This window comes from Lissotriton helveticus, chromosome 7, assembly GCF_964261635.1.
Source record: "Lissotriton helveticus chromosome 7, aLisHel1.1, whole genome shotgun sequence".
Classification (NCBI taxonomy): Eukaryota; Metazoa; Chordata; class Amphibia; order Caudata; family Salamandridae; genus Lissotriton; species Lissotriton helveticus.
The window spans coordinates 421,892,511-421,906,599 of record NC_136068.1 but is presented as its reverse complement, the minus strand read 5'-3'; the positions used below and the strand labels follow the sequence as shown (position 1 = coordinate 421,906,599).

The window sequence follows — 14,089 nt, the reverse complement described above, 5'->3', positions numbered from 1 at the left end:
AAAGCTATGGGTACAAGTAGTTCTTTTACAGAAAGAACTACGAAAGACTCACGTGATACATACACTGAGTCATCGACGTGATGGCGTTCACGTTGCAGGGAATTCATTGGCTAACAGAGCCCCAGCGGCAGCTGTTCAACCGGCTTCCGTAGCTACAAAAAAGCGTTCTAAAAACAGATAGATGGAGAAACCATGCTGGCAGTAAAAGCCTCATTAAAAGGCGACTATGCAACATTACCTCTCAACTATCCACTCAATAATACATACATAATTGATGCAAACTCCGTTCCTTTTGCTTGAATTCCTGGAGTCGGGGACAGAGTAATTCCAAACACAAACAGGAGGATTAACTTGATTCAAGAGCACACTTGGGAATGGATCTGAGGCACCATGAGATCTTGAAATCTCCAATAGAATTGCAATCAGAATACTGGTGGCCGGGGATGAGCGTGCAAATTTACAATTTTGCAATGGATTGTCAGGACTGCAATAGAGATCGCAGTTGTGAACCGGACCTGATACCAGCCCAGACACCTCTATTAGACAGCATTAGGCTCTCTATAAGCAGACATCCACACGGAAGAATGCGACCCCATAATTATTAAGACAAGATTCATTTAGATGTGGCCCCAGTGCTCAGCTGACGCCAGAACTGTTATAAAAGATTTGCGAGTCTTTATTGGCACATACGCAATTGGCATGCAACATTCTGACCAGGGTACTGCGTTTAGCTTCCGAGCTTACAAGGCCATGGCCAGCATGGGCATTGCATTGCGGTACTCTAGTCTATTCCAGCCCGAGGGAAATGCGGTAGTCAGAGAAAAGATTGCGGTGAAGAAGGAATTTGGGCCTTCTTACAGAAAAGCAGTACCTGTCTTAGCTGTCAGCGGAACAAGATCAGTAGTACTACCGCCCCTTGCTGGTAAAAAGGAGAACAGAATTGTGTCAATCGACCTGGTAAACCACAATCATGTGGCCAATAATAAGTAGTAGGCCCAGTGGACTCCCAAGAAGTAGCAGAAGACCAAACCTTGCTACAATCCAAGAGGTTCAAACTGAGAGACTAATCACATTTGATAAACCTGCAGTGAATAAAAAAAGGACTATGCAACAAAGCCATGGAACTTGTGCCTCTTGCAACCCAAATTGCAACAGTTCGTCAAGAAACACCTGTCTACAATGATGTAGCCTCTGACTATACTAATGAAACAAAGAAAGATCCAAGGACTAATGAAAATCCGGAAGCAATTCCAACAATTGACAGAACTGCATCTGGCTACTTCATCAATTTCGATGACTTTTATGATTATCCCGGGTACAGAAAGACAAGCCAACAAACAAACCTTTCAAATAAAAAAATACAGAACTCTTTCATCAACTTGGAGAAACATATCTGATTTCACCATTGATTGAATTATGGATTGTGTTAGGTGTACTTTTCCTCCTGCTCTGGCTGATTTTGATTTTAAGTTTAGGTAGATTTATTGATGGAAAATATAGTACAATGGACACAGCAAGTCAGAACATCAACTTGGTTCTAAAACCTTACAGATCTTCTCACATCGAAAAAAGAGAACTATCATCCGTGAACATCACAGCCATTCCTATACCTGGTGGTATAATATGGGACGCTACTGATTACGAAATCTATGGCCCGGTTGAACTCTTGAAATATCCACATCAATCCAAGGTTTCCTTAAGTGACTTTGTATCACCTAGTACTTTCTCTGATGATTGGGACTTTGAAAATATTAATAATACGGTGTCTGATTTAGAAATGTCAGCAAAATTGACAGAACATGATTATTTACAAGGTTCCTCAAATTATGAGGAACTGTATTGCTTTAATCATTATGGGCATCACTATTTGCATAAATCTGCTAATCCTACAAATATTTTTACTTATAATCAATGGGAACATTGTCCAACACCGCCAAAAAGCAGTTCGAAAACATTTTATGAGTAATTCCCATACTTCTCAGGTTTTAATAACAGTGACCCAGAAACGTTTTATTTTAAAATATTAAACAAAACAGGAATGGAAAACATGTTGACAAATTCTAAACTGATTTATTCGGAAACATTTTATGAAAAAATGTCTACATTTGGTTTTGAATTTTGGAAAAACAACATTGAGACAAAAACCATCTGGGGTACAAAAGACTGGCAGGTACAAGGTTTAGAATCATTATTCAGAGCCTGCATGATCCCAGAACAGATAATATTCCTGAATGACACCATTCAACAAACAACCTGTCTTGGCCTAGCCAAGATAAAAGACTTAAACAAACCGTCTATTCCAAAGCCCATACCTGAGAGTAATAGCACTACAGATGTGGAGATAGACGTATCTCATATCTTACACCAAAACAGAACTATCTCTGATTGGAAAAAATGGTTGATCTGGCCCACAGACACTAATAACTGTCAAGATAGATTCCTGAACAAACCACAGGGGTTCAAACAGAACAGGCCAGACCCAAGATATTCCCAGAGACAACATCCAGGGATAATAACAACATACAGTGTAGGAAAACTATGCCTCGATTGGCTACAGAAATCCACACTACCTGAAATTAAGCAACACTTGACTTTACTTAAAGAAGGTGCTGACTTGCGAGATTTAATATTGGGACCTCGCAAACAGCGTCAAAAATGTTTCATATACGCCGGTATATACGCTGCTTACAACGAAGCTTGGAAAGTAACGCAAATTGAAACTGCTGAAAAAATACGAGAAATTGATCGTATTAATTTGGAAAAATCACTGTCTGTAGTGGACAATTGGTTAACGACTCTGTCCTCCAAAATATCTTCACTGGACAGCATTGGATCATCTGCTATTGATATAATAGAACAGGATATGCTAATGTTACAACATGGGCAGTCCCAATTACGTTCTGTTGTACAGTTAGGCTGGACGTTACAAAATCTCCGTTCAGGCTACGTGCCATGGCGTCTAATCAACACAACGTCATTGTTTTCTATCTTTAACCTTACGATAAACAAATCTCATTGGCACAAAAAGGAGCAGACTATACGGTGCTGAGCATTGAAAAACTAGAGAGATTACCATTGACAATGTCAGAGAGACCTGTCATTGAATGGATAATACATGGTACAATTACAATTCCGATAACGACTTTTCAGTTTCAATATTGCCAAAAGTATATACCAGCAGGCCTGTATGAAAGGTTGGGTAAAGGATATATCAAGTCAGCCTGTAATTTACCTTATGCACATAGATGTTATAGTGAAGGGAAAAAATAGGTATTTCTCAGTGGTAACAACTGTAAAAATTCTCTAAGCGGTACAATTCTGTGTCAAGGTATTAACTTGCATGGAGCCTGCGAAGGTTCATCAAATAACCTTTCATGTCACCTGCATGGCACCCCTGCAACACAGATAGAGCCTTTTTTCAGACAGCTTTCCAACGGCAGCTACGTTATAAAAAGTGACCACAGCTGTTGTGGCATGGTGCTAGGAATAGCCTATCTCATGAGCGTTACTTCCAGGGTCATTTGCTGTATGCAAGTATTGTATCCAAACAGCAAACCAGACAAGGAGGCAGCAATATGTCCTTCTCTGAATATCTCTTCTATTCGAATTGATACTTTAAGCAGAATGAAGTCTATTCTTTTACAGACACCTGAGCCTTTAACCTCGTCTAAAGGGACGTATGATCTGCAAGTTGCAAGGACAGCGGCAGAGATACATACCCTATTATCGACTAATTGCCCCGTGCATTTCGTAGAAATGTTAAGCCAAATCTTAAACATGTCAGATACCAGTGGCATCGCACATGTATTTAAGACAATTTTTTAGGAACTGTTAGCACCCTTTGAAACGGTCCTGGGCATCTTCCCGAATTTCGTCCATTCTGTGTTCGGCGGCCTGCCTCTCATCTTGGGACTCGTAGCAGGAATTTTATTTTTGTTCCTTCTGCTCCGATATGGCAAGTCAAGTCACAGACAAAACTCAGGCTACAATGGAAGAAACGATCCTGGCTATACGATACCGAGAACGGATCACTAAAGTCCTCAGCTTTGCCCGGCTAAGAGATCTGAATACTACCTGGTTTCTTTCATTCAGACCAATCTGGCAAGATTGCATCTTACCTGTGCTACGATGTCTGCTATGTGGAGAAGAATGCGTGTTGGACGTCTGTCTTACACTACCATCAGCAGTACCTATGGATATCGATACTTTGCTTGGTTCGGTAACGGCTCATGCAACGTGTTGTTCCCAGCGGCTACCTATTCTTATGACGGGATTCGTTGAGACTTCACCATTACGATTAGGTGGCGGTGAAGTACGAGATGAAAGCAGCACACAGGTACAACCTTCTGTGAACATTGCTGACCTAGACTTCGATTATGGCAATGATTCTCACATATGCACTATTTCTGCTTTTTCAAACTTGGTCCAACTTTCACCTACTGTTGTAGACTAATTTTTCACCAGCCTATCTGATTTAATGTTCTCTCCCAACAATGAGAATAGCTTTTGAAAACACGAGCACACAGTGTTCCCTGAACTCTGAATTTGGCCTTCAATTCTGATAAATAGAACTTCTAAAAACATTGGAACTATTATTCTTCCCTGAAAGCAAAATTATTTTTTCCCGGTTTCAAAAATATTTACCTTTTTTTTTTGGGCACATGATACTCTGCTTAAAGTAGAACTATTCCTAGAGAACAGAACTTCTATTTTTAGAGACAATATTTTGACTTAACCGCTAGCACATGTACAGTCTTGTATAAATATGTGATGAAATGGTCTCGACCTTCTCTTAGGATTAAGAGCCATTTCATAAATGTAATTTTTGCAATTCATTCAGCCAATATTTTCAACGCACTATATATGTATTATCTGAATGATACAACTGCTTGAAAAACGTACAGTATAATACTCATTTTCGTGTACATACCATTTCAGATGCATCATATGTAATTTGGGGTGGGTTGGAAAACACATGCATCGTTATATGTTTAGTATTGCTTAGTATTTAGTAATGATGGACATTATACGTGGAGTGGGTGTTGTGAACGTATCTAGGACCCTAATTAAATATTCCCGATTCATGCCCTTATGTGGTTATAACAAATCATATTCTTATAAAGGCATAAGAATCATATCCATATTTAGTCATAGCCAATGAGGTCCAAATACGGCAAGGCTACTCCCATAGACTCCTAGAAAGTACAACGCATTCTTTAAACAAACCAAGCCTCCAGCAGCCCAGGAATTCCCCCTACTTTTGTTTTGATTTGTCCAAGAACTCCTGGAGTCCAGAAAGAACTGTAAGTTCTTAGTGACGTCTTATGTCCAACCTTACGTCAAACTCAGCACCTTCCAGGTATAAATATACCAGCATCTGCCTTAGCAAACACACGGTGGTTTGGAGCAGATCGGCTATCTACTTGCCCGACGCCCTGCTGATACAAGTGCTGAAGGATGCCGACCCTCCCATTGACGCACTGAGAGAGACGCTGTCTTTTATCCTGCCGAGAAATCCAGCTCCAGTGTTTCCAGTCACCCTTGCGGGTTGCTGGTAGATCGAGTCCTGAGAAAGAGATACAAGACCTCCTTCATTCTATAACCAAGGTACGGAGCTGATTAGACCCTTAGAGAATTCTTGATTCAGATTCTTGGCAAAAACTATCTTAACTAAAACTATATCTCACTTATTCCTTCCCACGTACTAGGCTTAGGTTAGGTACACCAGGGTAGGCGTATTTTAGAAACACCAGTTGAGTACGTTTAGTCAACTTTTATCATTGTATGTATTTTATCAGTTTTAAGTATCTTATGGCTTAGAAACCATATAAATGCTTTTACAGTATTATTTCATAATACTCGTTTTACTGTACGCACTTTACTTTATGACAAGTATTGCAATTGTGACAATTCACTTCTCTTGCATGAGAAAGAAGACTGCTCAATAAATAACCACTTATATTGAAAACGCCCGTCACTCTATTTCTCTGCACTCCTGGTGAAACTAAGCATGCACGATTGACTGAGTGAAATAGCCATCTATTGTTTCCGCGACTATGGAGATATACTCCTTATTCTGGAGGGAGCAAAGTTGTAATGTTTATGCGGTTGTCAGAAACTAATCCCTTCTTGTCTATTCAGGAAAGTTGATTCCTTCCTGTTCACTCGAGAAAGTTTCTAGTGACCTCAGAGCTAGCTGGCATTCATAATTAAGTCTAACATATTCAATAGAGACCTAGTCGACCTCAGTCCTACGTCTAAACTATCGTTTATGTTATTCCAAAGCGCAGAGCCTATTGGGAATATATGAACTACACTACAATTAAACGTGTTTTCCCCATGCAATTTCCCATAGGACCTTTAGCCACAGCTAGAGCCCGAACGGCTGAGCGGAATTACACCAAATTTGGAAAAGAGGTAGTTCTCAGTTCATAAATACATTTTTAATCAATTACATGTCAGGAAACACATGAACTAACAAAATGCTTCTCTCAAAGTGATTATATAATGCACACAGACTCACTGTGTAATTCTACACAAACAACACTATCCCTTGCATTTTATCAAAACACATTTACTAGTCTACAACACTTAAGGTGACTATACACATTGCACAAAATGTTCTGCTACACATTAGTATAGAGTGCTTCTATCAGAACGATTCCTAAATGCACACAAGACTCACTGTGTAATTCCAGACAAACAACACTATCCCTTGGATTTTACCAAAACACATTTTGGTAGTCTAGAATGAGTACTGCATTTTAGTGTAAAACTTGACTCATTTTGCAAATACATAAGAAATGACTGGTTTCTAATTCTACCAAAACATGAAAACAGCATAGTTATCTATCTGCAAACACATGAAATACACAAATGCTTATCTCAGAATGATTTCTAAATGCACATACACTCATAATAAAATGTTATAAAAAAAAGTACTCCCCGCACTTTAGCAGGAGAAACACATTAGTCAGATTAAAATCAAAATGCACCACATACATCCCCTCATAAATAAATAACTCACCTTTCAAATTGTTTTGTACAATAATAAGTATGTCAGCAACACACCAGATTTTCTCATACAGCATCTCTCTTCTATACACCTCTAGGCAGAACCAAACAATGGCAACGTTTCCGGATCATTTTGAACACATATACACCTGAACATCAAATCACATTGCTTCCCACATTAATTCAAAAGCAAACACACATTGCTATTGGTTACACATTTCAACCCTTTCCAATTGACATACATTTAAACCCTACCCCCAATCTCCCTTCTGCCTGTTACCATAGAAACAGTTCATGGAACACTTAACTAAGCACACAGGTTAAAAGTTCATCACCCAATGTTGCTAATCAAAACAGCAAGTGTTTTTGACTTTTCAACATATCAGCTTATCTTATGTAAAGTTCCTTTCAATCAGATATTCGTAACCAATAAGAATCATGCTTATAAAAAACTGAAACATGCACCCTAGTTTTCAGTGTAGAATGTTGTCAAACAACCAATCATTTCTTTTCTTTTTTCAAAACTGCATCTTATCCACTATTTTAGAAAAATCATAGTTTTCAAACTCTCATTTCATTTACAGAGACCATCTGAGTGCATCCAGACCTCCCTTCAAGATGCTGAGAGCGTGGATTGTGGGACACAGCTATATTTTCTGGAGCCAAAGGTATGCAGAAAACAAAGGAATCCACAAAGACCTAGCTTTGCCACATGTAGACATTAAATGTATTGGACAGAGAGGGTTAAAGTGACACCAATTAATGCCATTGGTTAAATCCTTTTTTGCATCTCCAACACCCTGACCTCATAATTGTGCACTGTGGTGGCAATGACCTATGCACTTTGACTGGGGTAGGTCTGGAAATGCTTATGATGGACACCTTTGCAGAATTAATGTCACTTTTCCCCAAAACTGCCTTTGTCTATTCTAACAAAGGCAGAAATGGAACTGGTCCAATCAATTTTGTCCACAGATTGAGAAAGCTAGGAAACATGTGAATAAATCTTTTTCTGCTTTTCTCCGAGACTATAGAATGGGGTCCATTAACCACAACAATCTGTGTTTCAATATAGATGGCATCTTTAGGAGAGATGGTGTACATTTTACAGATAAGGGTAACAGAGTCTTCCTCTTGAACTTTAGACTCTTCATAGGTACCTACTTGTAGGTACCAAAATATCTAAATAAACCCAAGGGCTCTTTTTAGAGCCACCAAGAACTAAACACATAAACTTTAAATATATCTAAAAAAATATTTTTTTGTTTAGAGTCGCTTACCCAATGCGCTAGAGTCGTGCACTCAGCGCATAGAAGTTGTGCACCAAACACTCACGCTCTCTCATAGCAAACAACAGTGTCCTGGGCGTAGTCTGCGCACCCTACACGCACCTGCAGTTTAAAAAAAAAATGTGGGCCCTGAGGAGTCATTTTGGGATGCCCTAAGCAGGTCTAGAGGGTAAAATGATTTCTACCCTGCCCCCTTTCTCCATTTTGCACACATATTCCACTGACTTTCTTAGTCTCGCTTCTACCGAGGTACAAAATGGCTGCTAACAGTTCCTGGTTTCGAATGTTTACAACCGCTTGACAGCCAATTAGCATTGAGCGCGTGATCGGGACTGTGCGCTTATTGTACGATGACAATCCTCACACAATCCGCGGATCCCCCGCACCCATAGATATATAAATGACTTTAACTGAAATTTTCTCAGGAACTACTGAACAGATTGACACTAAGTATGGGCGAATTTTGCGAATTCGCGGTTCGCAAATTCGCTCGAATTCGCAAAAAAATCCGCAAATTCACGGATTTCCCAGCGTAATCGTGGATTTTTTTGCAATTGCTAGGCAGTCAACAACTTTCAAAAATAAACAAGTAAGAGAACCCAAGTCAAGGACAGTTGCAAAAGCTGAGGAGATGATCTGAATTCATCAATTTTTAATAAAAAACACAAATGTGTGTATAGTGTAAACAATAGCAAAAACACAATTCAATAATAAAAGGTCTAATTAACACAATGCTAAAAATTCACAACCAAGGAATTACATTAAAAACAATTACAATTCAATTTATAAAAGGAACACCAATTCTGACGGTGTCCAGCCGAAGGACAAAAACAGTACTCGACGCGCGTTTCGGCGACTTAACGCCTTCTTCAGGAGCCACAAGGCATTCTAAAAATACAAAAACATGGCATGAGACACGGTACATTTTACATTTTTACATGTGTCAATAACAAAAACTAATGCCTAATTCGATTAACTTTAAGAAAAAGACCATTCCATCATACCAGCTAATACAGTGCCTTGGAGCCAAGGTAATCTCATGAGGACTTTGTTTATTTTTCTATTTACTGATTGATACATATCAACTAATAGTGCGAGAGTACAACACATGTATTATTAATTAGGCAATCCCTAATTACAGGACACATAGTTGCCTGACACATGTTCGGTGGGTTCTAAGCACATAACTATAATACTGATACATTCAACAACTTACTTCATGCAGACCAGGGATTTGTTCGGTCAATGCTCAACCGTAAAGTTCTGTGCGGACCAGTTGGATCAGTTGGATCTAAGAGGGTACGAATTAGTTGGGTGAAGGGGGGGGGGGAAAGGAGGGAAATTTGTTATAATCCCAGTGTTCCTGAAGGTAGAGGAACATAGAATAAATTGAGCACAAGCGATGGCATGCAAGCGGCCAAAAGCATTTATTGGATTTTAATCGCATAGTTATGGTGGCCAAGGATCGATCTATTAAATAACAGGGATCTGCATCTGTAGGGAATACCTGGACTGAAAAACAATGACTTATATTGCATGTTAATACCTGATATAAGTATACGAAGATTACAATCTTAAATGGGATATGCTTTCAGGTAGAGGTTCATATAGATATCCAGATGGACCAACGAATCTGAAAAAGGTGAAAGAAGTCCATTTTAATCCCTATCCTATGGACGTGTCGCGATTGGTAAGACACAAAAAGGAAGATGAAATGAAATATAAAGGGCAGGTTTACAAGGTAATTCCATATACCTGTAGACTGATGTCTAAGTGCCTGGATATTTCTTATAGGGTGCAACCGAAGGCAATAGTCTCGACGTGCTGCCCAATGCGAAAAAGAACCTGCAATCAGGTATAGATACATTACTAAATGTCTATCTCAGTGTCACCAATAGGCATAGGTCAATTGTAAATAGGTACAGATTCAGTGCATCTGGTAATGCAATACTTCGAGTAACACAAAAACTAAACAGATATTAACTGTTAACAAACGAATCAAAGACACATTGCGCTAAAAATTAAGTTAAAAAGGAATAAAGAAACACGGGGAGACCATGGGCGCCTAGGTGCAAGCGTACACGATGTGTAAGTCTCTCTGTTAAAGCCATATTTATAAAGACTATGTTTATGGACAATATTGGTAATCACTACCTTGGCAATGGATTTGCGCTGTTCCAATGAAGTGAAAACAATTAAAATGGTCGGAATCGACGACGGGGTGTCGAACCTGCAAAAGATAATGATTCAACTGTCAATATATACACCCTTCGCTGCTAGGGTCTGCTGACTAACATTGTCTCGACTCGTGCAAACCTATGAAGAAAGTCTCAAGAGTAGAGATGACGGAAAGACGGGCAATTCTCACCTCGCAAAGGCAGGATATGCCCAATGGCTGCCCACTCAGTAACGCAATTAGTGCGCCTTTCCAGGTGTGGGGTGAGCTCCAATTGAAAGGGATACACAGGGAAGATGAACTTATAAAAATTCCAGGAACCGTTGTGCAGTGATAAACCTACAAAATACAAATAAAGTATCAAAACGGCGCTCGAGAAGTGCACCAGTAGGTGTGGATGTGTCCTATCTGATAAAATATCAGCAGTACAGGGCTATAAACGACTCTCTCGTTTAGCGGTGGCAACAAGGGAGAGCAGTTCTCACCTGGTGGCGGCAGGATGTGCCCGATGTATGTGCACTCCGCGAATCGGTAGTGCGGCTGTCCGGGTGTCGGGTAATGATCAACCGACGCTCGGATGGCAGTTTGCTTAAATATCATGCCTCACCTGGAGGCTAATAGGTAGGTGGAGCTTGCAGCATGAAAAAGATTAGGCAGGAAAGATGACGGACATAGATGAAGGACTCCGTCAACACTGAGGTTGTTTGCCCGGCCTGGAATTGAAACGGGAAAACGAAAAACGGGCATTCAAAGCGCGATATGTGTTTTAAAAAAAGGAGAAGCCTATGTTAAACATCATGTACTTCAATAGATACAAGGGATCGCGTGTGGATCGATCCGAGATACAGAGAATCTCTCAAGGGGAGGAGCTGGCTTCACTGTGGGCAAAATGAAGAAAAGGGAAGAGAGACTCGATTAAAGCGTTACAGAAGAAGTTAATCGTGGTGAATAATCTGCTTAAATAGACACATCCATTACTGTGACTTAAAGTAAAATAGAAGTGAGCCCATGAAGGGAGTATCATGGAAACTATACAACACAATTACTAAGAGAAAATAAATAATAAACAGGGAATATGCTGATTAATTACTCACTAGGTAAAATGACCCAATGTAATTAGTATCAAAAGGGGTCTCAGTAGGAAGTCACCAAATTCGTGGACCATAAAATTATCATAGTGATGTGAACCATATTTGCAGTAGAAATCAATGCTTACAATTACACAGTAATGTAAGGGCTGCCATGGAACCACATAGATTCATATAGTACCTAAGTCAAATGATGGCATTCTCCCATGGGATTTCAGAGTTCAATCCCTTTTTGAAGGTGCCCAAAGAGAAGATCCAAAAGACTTCACATTTCTTACGTGCTCTGGTGCCACCTAAGTTGTCCGCAAGTCTAATTTTTTCAATGATACACCATTTGAAGTCATTCGGGGTGTGATTTTTTTCTTCGAAATGTTTGACCAGGGGCGCTGTGAGTTTATGCGTTCGAATCTCTGAACGATGTTCGGTCAGTCTCACCTAAATCGGTCTTGATGTTTCGCCAACATACCCGAGTTGGCAGGGGCATATGATAAAATAAATGCAATTGGCCGTCTTGCAATTCCACATGTCTCTAGCCTCGAAGTGACATCCATTGTGCTCAAAAGAATCACCTTGTAAAATACTCGAGCAAGACTTACAGGAAGAGCATTTGACCGTACCTCTCACTGGGAAGTTATTTTCAATTGACCTTTGAACAAATTCAGAGGTGGAACCACTTGGTTTAAACCGCGAATGCACAATCAGATCTTTTAAATTTTTGTTGCGTTTGTAAGCAAACAGTGGTTTCTCAAATTTAAACTGGGTAGTAGGATTAGAGTTCAAAATGTGCCAGTTTTTATTCACAATATGTTTGACAGTGTTATCTAATGTTGAATGTTTGGTTACACAGACTAGTTGATTCTTAGGTTTGGGGACCTTTTTTCTCAATAGAGCATCTCGATCGTAAAATCTGACTCGTTTAAAGGAATCTCGCACTAGCCTGTGGGGGTATCCTCTATTTAGGAACTTTTGGCGCATAATATTGGCTTGACTGTCAAAATCAGCAAGGTTGGTACAGTTCCTTCTCACTCGAAGGAACTGGGAAAAGGGTATCCCATCACGTTGACTTCGGGGGTGAAAACTCTTAAAATGCAGAAGAGTGTTTCTGGCCGTGGGCTTGGTGAAAAGGTCAACTACCAATTTATTATTCTGATGTTTGATTATCAGGTCCAGAAATTCCACCTGATGTTTATCAGATTGGGCTGTGAACTTTAGATTAACATTGGTGAGATTGATCCACTGTAGAAATTCTTCCAGAGTTTCTTCCCCATTGGTCCAGATAAAAAAGATGTCATCAATATATCTGGACCAATGGGAAATGGACTCAAAGAACGGGGCTACTTCATTGTAAACGTATTTGCATTCAAATTCAGCCATATAAATATTGGCAATTGATGGTGCTACCGAAGCACCCATACTGACACCCCTAACTCTAATCCTACTACCCAGTTTAAATTTGAGAAACCACTGTTTGCTTACAAACGCAACAAAAATTTAAAAGATCTGATTGTGCATTCGCGGTTTAAACCAAGTGGTTCCACCTCTGAATTTGTTCAAAGGTCAATTGAAAATAACTTCCCAGTGAGAGGTACGGTCAAATGGTCTTCCTGTAAGTCTTGCTCGAGTATTTTACAAGGTGATTCTTTTGAGCACAATGGATGTCACTTCGAGGCTAGAGACATGTGGAATTGCAAGACGGCCAATTGCATTTATTTTATCATATGCCCCTGCCAACTCGGGTATGTTGGCGAAACATCAAGACCGATTCAGGTGAGACTGACCGAACATCGTTCAGCGATTCGAACGCATAAACTCACAGCGCCCCTGGTCAAACATTTCGAAGAAAAAAATCACACCCCGAATGACTTCAAATGGTGTATCATTGAAAAAATTAGACTTGCGGCCAACTTAGGTGGCACCAGAGCACGTAAGAAACGTGAAGTCTTTTGGATCTTCTCTCTGGGCACCTTCAAAAAGGGATTGAACTCTGAAATCCCATGGGAGAATGCCATCATTTGACTTAGGTACTATATGAATCTATGTGGTTCCATGGCAGCCCTTACATTACTGTGTAATTGTAAGCATTGATTTCTACTGCAAATATGGTTCACATCACTATGATAATTTTATGGTCCACGAATTTGGTGACTTCCTACTGAGACCCCTTTTGATACTAATTACATTGGGTCATTTTACCTAGTGAGTAATTAATCGGCATATTCCCTGTTTATTATTTATTTTCTCTTAGTAATTGTGTTGTATAGTTTCCATGATACTCCCTTCATGGGCTCACTTCTATTTTACTTTAAGTCACAGTAATGGATGTGTCTATTTAAGCAGATTATTCACCACGATTAACTTCTTCTGTAACGCTTTAATCGAGTCTCTCTTCCCTTTTCTTCATTTTGCCCACAGTGAAGCCAGCTCCTCCCCTTGAGAGATTCTCTGTATCTCGGATCGATCCACACGCGATCCCTTGTATCTATTGAAGTACATGATGTTTAACATAGGCTTCTCCTTTTTTT

The 14,089-nt window shown here is 39.7% G+C and overlaps 1 protein-coding gene across 6 annotated transcripts in view; it reads left to right on the top strand.

The window, feature by feature from the left end:
* The window catches only part of LOC144766801 (uncharacterized), a 1,464,990-nt gene that overhangs the window by 128,572 nt on the left and 1,322,329 nt on the right, over positions 1 to 14,089 (top strand). The window contains exon 2 of one of the 6 annotated variants that reach the window (XM_078650532.1): positions 7,599 to 7,682. The exons of the other annotated variants lie outside the window; for them this stretch is intronic. The gene's annotated coding sequence lies outside the window, so the exon portion shown is untranslated. The remainder of the gene's footprint in view (positions 1 to 7,598; positions 7,683 to 14,089) is intronic. 6 annotated transcript variants of the gene reach the window in all.